Source organism: Periplaneta americana, chromosome 4 (assembly GCF_040183065.1).
Source record: "Periplaneta americana isolate PAMFEO1 chromosome 4, P.americana_PAMFEO1_priV1, whole genome shotgun sequence".
Lineage (NCBI taxonomy): Eukaryota > Metazoa > Arthropoda > Insecta > Blattodea > Blattidae > Periplaneta > Periplaneta americana.
The window spans coordinates 118,910,012-118,919,048 of NC_091120.1; the positions used below are offsets into that span (position 1 = coordinate 118,910,012).

Here is a 9,037-nt window from a genome sequence, read left to right on the forward strand (position 1 = left end):
CCCTCCTCCTTCAATGTTTCCCTTTGTGGCCTGACTCCAAGTTAGGCATATATGTTGACGTTTATGTCCAATGTCAACTGCCATTATACTAGGAGCGCACTCAGTTGAGTGACTTGTTTGGCCGGGAATCCGCAGTTTAGTGCACAGTAATCTGTACAGAAATATGCACTGCAGCTATGAGAATATTATAGACTTATTGTCAATATTACAGATATTATTCTGTAGGACAAATTAATAAGTTTATAATATCAAAGAAAGGGGTAGTATAATGGAAACTCAGGGGTTTTGTAAATTAAATTAAAACTTCGCTTCATACAGTAATTTTATTCATATTTTGCATATTCACTTATTTCTAAGTTACAAACTATTGTACATTCTAAGGACAAAGGGGGAAAAGCCAAACAAAGCATATCAACATAATACAAGAGAATAAGCAAACGCCATTAAAAAAAATCGTTTAGCATAGAGTGAGAGTATTAAGAAAATAAATATAGACCTTTATTTTTCTCCTCAATCCTAAGTTCCATATTCATTTCAGGTTGTGATGTAAATTAGTAACTTCTGAATGAGTTTCATGCAAAAATACAGACGAGTCACCAGTAAAATGATCACAAGAAATGAGTGAAGCATTGCAGATTTAGCCCTGCATTGGAAAGAATCCTGCGATCAGATATTTACTCTAACATACAAGCTACATTTATTCAATTTACCTGAAGGGGTTAGGTACAGCTTACAGCAGTAAAATTTTGCAAATATTCAACATTTTTTCCACCATTACTGTATCTTGTACAATTATGAAAATTAGTACATGTAAAATATTGTCCTACTATATGAAAAGAATATTTTTACGATTGGAAAAAATATATATATATATATATATATATATATATTTTCTAAATTCAAAATGTTGACAGTTCACTGTGCAGTGATGAAGCATTTCCCTCATAACTAAAAAACTATCCATGCAAAATCACATCTCTACCATTGATAGACTGTCTGATAAAAAATAAATTCATTTAAAGAAGTGGTGAAATATAAGTATTTTCTTCTAACACAAAATAAAACAAAATATTATTTATTAAGGAATGTAGTTGAAAGAGCATGATATTGTAAACATGAGTTTCAGCAATGTAATAAAAAAGAGAACATTACACTAAACTACTACATTTCCAGTTTTTGTCCATTGTGCAACTCAAACCAAGAAATGGATTCGGAACACCTCAAATCTGTGCCTCAGTGGCTGACCATGACAATATCTTTGAAAAATATTGGAGTGCAAGAGGTCAAATGACTTTGTCAAACGCCTGGCATTAGAAAACAACATTTCCAGCTTTTCATTAGGCCCTGCCCCTATTCTTTTCTTTCTAATTGTGTTTTCTTAACATTTCCATTTCTAATAATAATTTTGCTTTTTTCAATTCATGGATCAATTCATTAGAGACTTCCAAGCCTAAATTAAAGACTCTGAATTAAATTTCCCTACTAATAACACCTTAATTGCATAGTTATAGACATAAGTGTAACTAAATTGCTTTAGGTAGGTACTTAAACCTCCATCAGGGAATATGTTCCAACTGAGGAACTACAGGTTTTAATAATAATAATATTTATTTGTCAGAAATCAGTGTACAAGGCCTGGATATGACATCATCAGGTTCGATAATACACACACACCCTCACACATGCACAAACAAACTTAGCACAAATAAATATAGACAAGTAAACAAATAATTATAAGCAAATAAACATACATAGTCAAATAAACAAACACTGTGAGATATACAGAGTATGCTGTAGGTTAGCACATTTATATAAGGACAAAAGGTATAATTAAAATACAAAGAGACAAATTAAAATATAAAGAAAGGGTTACATTTCTAAAATACAATATTTACATCACACTCCATGAATTCATTCACTGAATAAAAAGGTCTGTTCATCAACCATCTATGTATATAGGACTTAAACCTATTTATTGGTAACTTTCTCGCCTCCAATGGTAACTTATTAAATATATTTATGCCATTAAAAAAAGCAGGTATTTGAGCTCACACTCAAACTGCACCTTGTGTAATCTAATTTATCTTTATTTCTAGTGTTGAAGGAATGTATATCTAATCTAGTCTGATAAAGATCTATGTTGGATCTAAGGAATATCAAGGTTCTGTAAATGAATAGATTGTAAACTGTCATTACCTTTAACTCTGGAAATAGTGGTCTACATGATTCCTTGGTATTTTTATTGAATATTACCCTCAGTGCTCTTTTTTGTAGTAATAAGATGCTATTTACTCCTGTTGCACTTCCCCATATATGAATTCCATAGTTAATGTGAGATTCAAACAGTGCAAAATATACCTGTCTGAGAGTTTCTGTTGAAACCAATGGCCTTAACTTCCTAAAAACAAAAATTACCCTCGACAATTTAGTACATATACTTTCTATGTGTTTGTGCCATCCTAATTTTGGATCCAAATAAAAACCTAACAGTTTAACATAAGATATTTCATTATCTAGTGTGTTGGGGAGGCCTAAGATTAGTTTCTGGGTATTTTCTTCATTAAGCATTAACTTGTTTGAATGAAACCATTGCTTAGCTATGTTAAGATTATTAATCTGTGACAACTTTAACTGGTTAAGATCTGAGTCAGATGTTATTAAGGTGGTATCATCTGCATACATGATTAGATCTTGAGGCAGACTGTATGGTAAATCATTTATTAATACAAGAAAGAGAAAAGGGCCTAATATGCTGCCTTGAGAAACTCCATTAGTGACAAGTCTCACATCAGAGAGCTTATTTGATATATTAACAATTTGTCTTCTATTTTTTAAATAAGATCTAATAAGGTTTAAACTTTCTCCTCTAATGCCATAGTGTTGTAACTTCGCTATTAAAAGATCGTGGGATATACAATCAAATGCTTTAGTAAGATCACAGTGTTAAAGATACACATTTTTTGTTTTCAAATGCTGTAATGATTTCTTTGACCAGGTATTCCAGGGCTAGTACTGTAGATTTATTCTTTTGGAAACCGAACTGCCTAGGTGAGATAAGTTGGTGTTGGACGAACCATTCATTCATTTGCTTGTAGAGGAGAAATTCAATAATTTTTGAGAAACTTGGGACAAGGCTAATAGGTCTGTAGCTGGACACTGCGTTTATATCACCTCGTTTGTATATGGGTATTACTTTAGAAAGTTTCAAGCAATCTGGAAAGGACTTTTCATGGATGCACATATTGATTAAAAGAGTTAATGGTATGACAATTAAATTCACTATTTTTTTAATGAAGAAGTTAGAGAAGCCGAAAATATCAGAGCTATGAGAGGAAGAGAGTTCAGCAACTGCTTTCATAACTTCATCTTCTGTCACACTACGCCAAGTAAATTCACCTTCAGGAGCAGTGCTAATATAATGCTGAGGTATATCACCATCAAATTTGTCAGCAATGTCCTCAATTGATTTAATACAGAATTCATTAAATGCATAGGGATCTATTTGAACATTTTTTGTGTTGTTGATCATGTTAGTTTCTTGCTTAACGATTTTCCATGCTGATTTACATTTATTGCCAGAGGAGTTAATATAATTATCATACATGCTTCTTTTCGCCTCATTTATTTTCCTTTTATATCCTTTTTTTAAAATTGAGTATTGTCTCTTTGCCTGCTCAGCTTTAGCGCACATATAGGCTGTATGGTGGGCAAGTACAGAGTTCTTTAAAGCTTTGAGTTCTTTTGTGTACCATTTTGAATTAGATAGACTTGCATCAACTTTTTTTCTGTGTTGTAATGGGAAACAGGTTTCAAAGCAATTTAGAAGGTGATTTACAAAATTCAGAAATGATATGTCAATCTCTGTGCAAATGATTAATGGGTTCCAATCTATTGAACTTACCATATCACAAAATTTTACAAAATTGCTGTCACTAAAGTTACGTAGCAGTACGTATTCATTCTTGTCATGAGATAAATGTTTTTCTACCTTAACATGCATTATAAGGCCAGAGTGATCAGAGAAACAAAAGTTGTGGGGGTTTACTTCACAGTACATTTGTGGGATATCAGTAAAAAAGTAATCAAGACATGCTTCATATCTAGTTGGGCTAAGGCTAGTGGGATACAAATTATAGGATCTAAGCAAGTTTGAGAAGTATCCTGCTTCATTACTTGATTGAGTAAGATCAATATTTAAATCTGTACCGATAATTATTTTAGTATTACATTTACTAATGGCAGCTAGGATTGCATGAAAGTTTTTAAAGAATAATGGAATATCTCCATTTGGTGAACGGTAAAGTGATACTAGAGTAATATTGTGGTCACTTAATGTGATCGCACAGACCTCACATATTTTATCAATACAGTAAGCCTCTAGATTTATTACTTTGAATTTCAGATCCTTTTTTATGAAAATACATACACCACCGTTTTTGAATCCTGTGCGACAATATGCACTCCCTAATTGAAATTTGATAGGAATATGAAGTGAGATTTCTGTTGCAGTTAACCAATGCTCATTAACACAAATTGGATCCGGATTTTCACTTGTACTTATCAGTTCCATGTTGGGTGCCTTATTCCGTAGACTTTGGACATTTATATGGATTAGTTTGAGCATAAACCTGGACATAAAAAATCTTCCAAATGGGCTGGTTTCTTCGGGTTTCTACTGGAGGTGCGAGTGATCTCTGATGATTCCCCTGTTGTATGTAGCTGCGACGTCACTTGATTGTCGATCTCCACGTCAGACACATCAGGTAGTTCTCTCTTGTCTACTGTTCCGTTGATGGCTTCGGCGTCTTCTGTCTGGTCTTCTCTGCACATAGTTCCATTGATGACATCATCGTCTCCTTCTAGCAAGTCTCCCCTTTGAGTAGTCCCCTTTGTATCGTCGTCTTCTTCCATAGAGTCTTCCGTGTCCGGTCTTGTCCTGTCCTGATGGCTGCGTTGTCTTCTGTCGATTCAACTCTGCACGTAGTCCCCTTGATGATATCGTCATTACATGAATCCAGCAAAAACAAAAAAATAAATAAATAAGTAACCTGTCTTATAAATCAGCAAAACTCTTAACCGACATTAAAATAAGAAAAAGGAACACACACATATGTATAGAATTCACTAAACAACAATGTGAAAATAAAAAGTTGAAAACACTACTAGAGCCCAATATACAGTAATAGTAATAGTCCTCAATCTGATGCAGTTGCCCCATTCAGCTTAGAAACTGGCCACAACTGTCCAGCAGCATATCTCCATCGAATAAACTTGTTACACTCATAACACTGTGTAGCATGCAACAACACAAATATAATAATGAACAAGAAATACTTACTACTCTACACCAAACTCCAGAAAATGATTGGGAGAGAAGAATTTCAAGTTCCTATAAACTGCTGGGAAGCTCGCAAGGAAATGAAGTAGACAAGAACTCAAGAAAATTTCACTACTAGTGCTACTATTACCATCACCACCACCATTACCACTACTACTAAGTTACATTTCTAGTTCTTTCATTTGTCCCAGATAATTTTTAACTTTGCATTTAATAATATTTTATTTCTAATAACAATTTTGTTTTCTGCAATTCATAGAACTTCTCATCACATTTAATTTTTGGGCTTCATGCTTAGGAGGAACACTTCTTCATACTCTGTCATTCTCGACGATCTTGCAGCAGAGGCCTATGGAAAGACGAAAAAAATGTTAATCATTTGCATACTACTGTACACAAAAGACACTACTCGTTATCAAAACTGTGAATTTTTTTAATTGTCTAAGTTTGAAAATTTATCCATTTGATCCAAATATGCAAGAAAATTTAATTTTCTGCAAAATGTACTATGATTCAAATGCATCCCACTTCATATTCCAGATCATAAATTTTAATTGTTATGAAGCACTTATACATTAATTTGTTGGTTGGATTGGAATAACTGTCATACAATGTATCACTCAATTTCTAGTATTCAAATTAATGTTCCCTTGTTTAACCGTTTCATATTAGTGATAAATTGTAATATTATTGTTGCATTTAATATTTATGTCTTAATACTAACTAAACTGTCTTACATTAAAGAAAAATAGCCATAATTTTTCATCATGTACACAGTTGTAAAGTCCCATTCTGACCCAATGGACTGCCTTGAAATAATATACAGTACATTGTATGATTATTATAAACCACAAAAAAAGTAAATTAAAATCATCAGTACCAGTTGCAGAAGACACAGCTCTGCTGGATACATTAAGAAGATTGATTGATAATATTGTAATCATAAATAGGCTTAGCAATATTCTTAGGTATGAATGAGATCTTAAACTTACCTGTTGTTGATTACTGTAGAGAGTGTTAACGCCCATTCACCTGGGATTGTGGAGACAGGATTTATTGCAGACATACGTGGGATTGATGATGATGGTGCAATACTGACATCCTGAAATAAGCATGTATTAATATTAAATGAAAACGTAAACATAATACTTATTGTATTATATAGATTCTACATCAGCATTGCAGCTTTGAGATGTGGAAGAAGTAAATTAAGCAGATAGCCAAAATATGTTCATTAATACATAGTAAGTACTTAAAACATAATTAAACTATGCATCATTTTGCAAAAATGAATATAAAGCAATTTTGTTAATTCTTTTCTAAATTTTTCCTCTTGACCCATCAAAGCTTTAAGATAATACATAAACAGTGAACGTTTTATAACAGCTGAGAATAATAGAGGTTAAATGGAAATCTAATTTGTCTTGTATTATATACACAGTGTGTTTAATAAATCATAATATTATATTATGGATGTTTTGATTTCTGGCATGAAACATCATGTAGGCTACTCAAAGAAAGCCTAAGGTGGAAAATCTTTCTTGCACTCCTGTCATTACTCTTAGGGCTTTCTATTGTAACACAATAAGAGGTAATCTATGTTTACATTACCACAACTACAGATTTCATAGGAGTATGAGGTTTTGTCTTTTCAGTGCTGTAATAAATATGAGTTTGATATATATTTTACAAATCACTTACTAGCGTTCTATAAACACACAAGATAATGAAATTTTATAGCTGACCATCAATTTGGATTCTACAAATTTCTTATGCTTATGTAGGTAATTCTAACCTCAAATAATGCTATTTCTTTTGACGAAGTAGAGAAAAAGATATCTCAGAAATCTCTAGGCGTTCCTACTTCCCTTTAAAGTAAGGTCTCGGTAATTTCCTAGAAGACGGGCAAAATCCAACATGGCTGACGAAAACTACCAAAAACGTTCTGCCAACTATGAAGTCCAAATATCACCAAACATCGAAAAATCGAATATATATTCATATTTTTAAAGAAGAACAAGCCCTCCCCCCAAAAAAAAAATGAAAATATATTTAATTTTTTGCCTTTGATTTTTTTTTTTTGGCGTTTCGTAGCATTCGAACTTCATAGTTGATAGTACTTTTCTGGCAGTTTTCGTCGGCACTTTACTCCCAAAAATCACGAAAACACAAAGCAAAACATAATTTATCATCTTATCAAATAAAATTCAATTCTCATTGACGTCTTCATCGACAACCACTTCACTTCCAGTATAAATGACACAGGCTTTAAGGCAATCTAAACTTAAACCATACAAGCAACAAAGAACTAAACCAACACTTTGTCGTACAGTCAACTTTGCATAAATAAACCACGTCTTTACACTAAATGAAATTCTCTTCGAACACTTATTACACCTTAACATCTACAGAAAATAAAGTAAATAATTCCTTTAAACCACAGAAAAACAGTTTTCTCCTCAACATTCAACACAATCCTTATTCACCAGCGAAAGAACTAAACCAAAATCGACACAAAATTTAATAAATAATTTCAGAACACGGATTCCTTCCTTTCCCTCTTACTTCAAAATCCAACCTTGTGCACACAAAATAAATTATTGGCACTGAAAAGTGCCTTTTCGTAAGCATGATGATGCGCATTCGACAAATGCAGACATATCTACAATGTAATATCACTCACGTCAAACAACCAAGAACAACTGACAACGTCATTATCCATTCAAAATTAATGAAAATTCTAGAATAAATTACTACTATAACCAATCAAATCGAAAGAAAATCACAAAAATCATAAATGACAAACTTTCAATAGCTTTAGCCATCAGACACAACATAACACCACTCACGTCAAACAACCAAGAACAACTGATAACGTCATTATCCAATCAAAATTAACGAAAATTCTAGAACAAATGACAACTATAACCAATCAAATTAAAAGAAAATCACGGCGACACCTAGTATAGAAAAAAACCCTAGAACTAACATGTAAAAGTCACTAAAAGATCACTAACATGTAACTCTGAAATAAAAAAGTTGGTAATACTTACTATATTCAACCAAGTGCCCGTCTTCTATGAAATTACCAAGGTCTCAGTTTTGATAATTCTTGTACACAAGATATTAGCACAGTCTAATAGATACAGTCACGCAACTCATACGTATAAAATATGCCAACATTTGACAGCTGGCGCGACAGTAGCCCTCTAGCGGCAGGCAAGTTAAAAGTGTGCACACGACGTATGATTACACATCAGAAAACGGGTTTTGCGTAATTTATTTTATATTTTTATGCTACACAATAAGTGTATATGGTTCTTACTAATTCTACCTTAGAATCCTGAAAGAATTTCACACGCAGTTAATCTACAAGTTTCAGAAGCTGGGAATAAACGTAATTCTTTCTGCTCCTTACAACTGAATCATGGCCCTGATCACGTATCATGGTTTGAAATAATATAATTGTTTGTACGTGGACGGTTAATTCAATTCATTCCTAAATATATTTATAAACCATTGGAACTCTATATTTCCTGTGAGAAGAGTCAAAACTGTAGGGCATATCTCGTAGGGTACATCGCGTGGTCAACTCCTCTCCCTATTTCCTGAGAAATTAACTATTTTCCATGCCGCAAATTGGGGTAAACTCGGCCGCTGAGGTAAACTTAAAAATAAAAAAGGGGAAGATTTAAACCT

General features: G+C 32.9%; 1 long non-coding RNA gene across 2 annotated transcripts; it reads right to left on the bottom strand.

Annotated features, from left to right (window-relative positions):
* Positions 1-304: 304 nt before the first annotated feature.
* On the bottom strand, positions 305-8,764 carry LOC138698147 (uncharacterized). 2 transcript variants are annotated; one of them, XR_011331730.1, is made up of 3 exons: positions 7,134-8,440; positions 6,331-6,440; positions 305-5,687 (listed from the first exon to the last, which is right to left on the bottom strand). It is a non-coding gene; the product is annotated as an uncharacterized lncRNA (long non-coding RNA). The 2 variants fall into 2 exon arrangements; XR_011331729.1 differs by having other exon boundaries at positions 6,331-8,764.
* Positions 8,765-9,037: the final 273 nt, after the last annotated feature.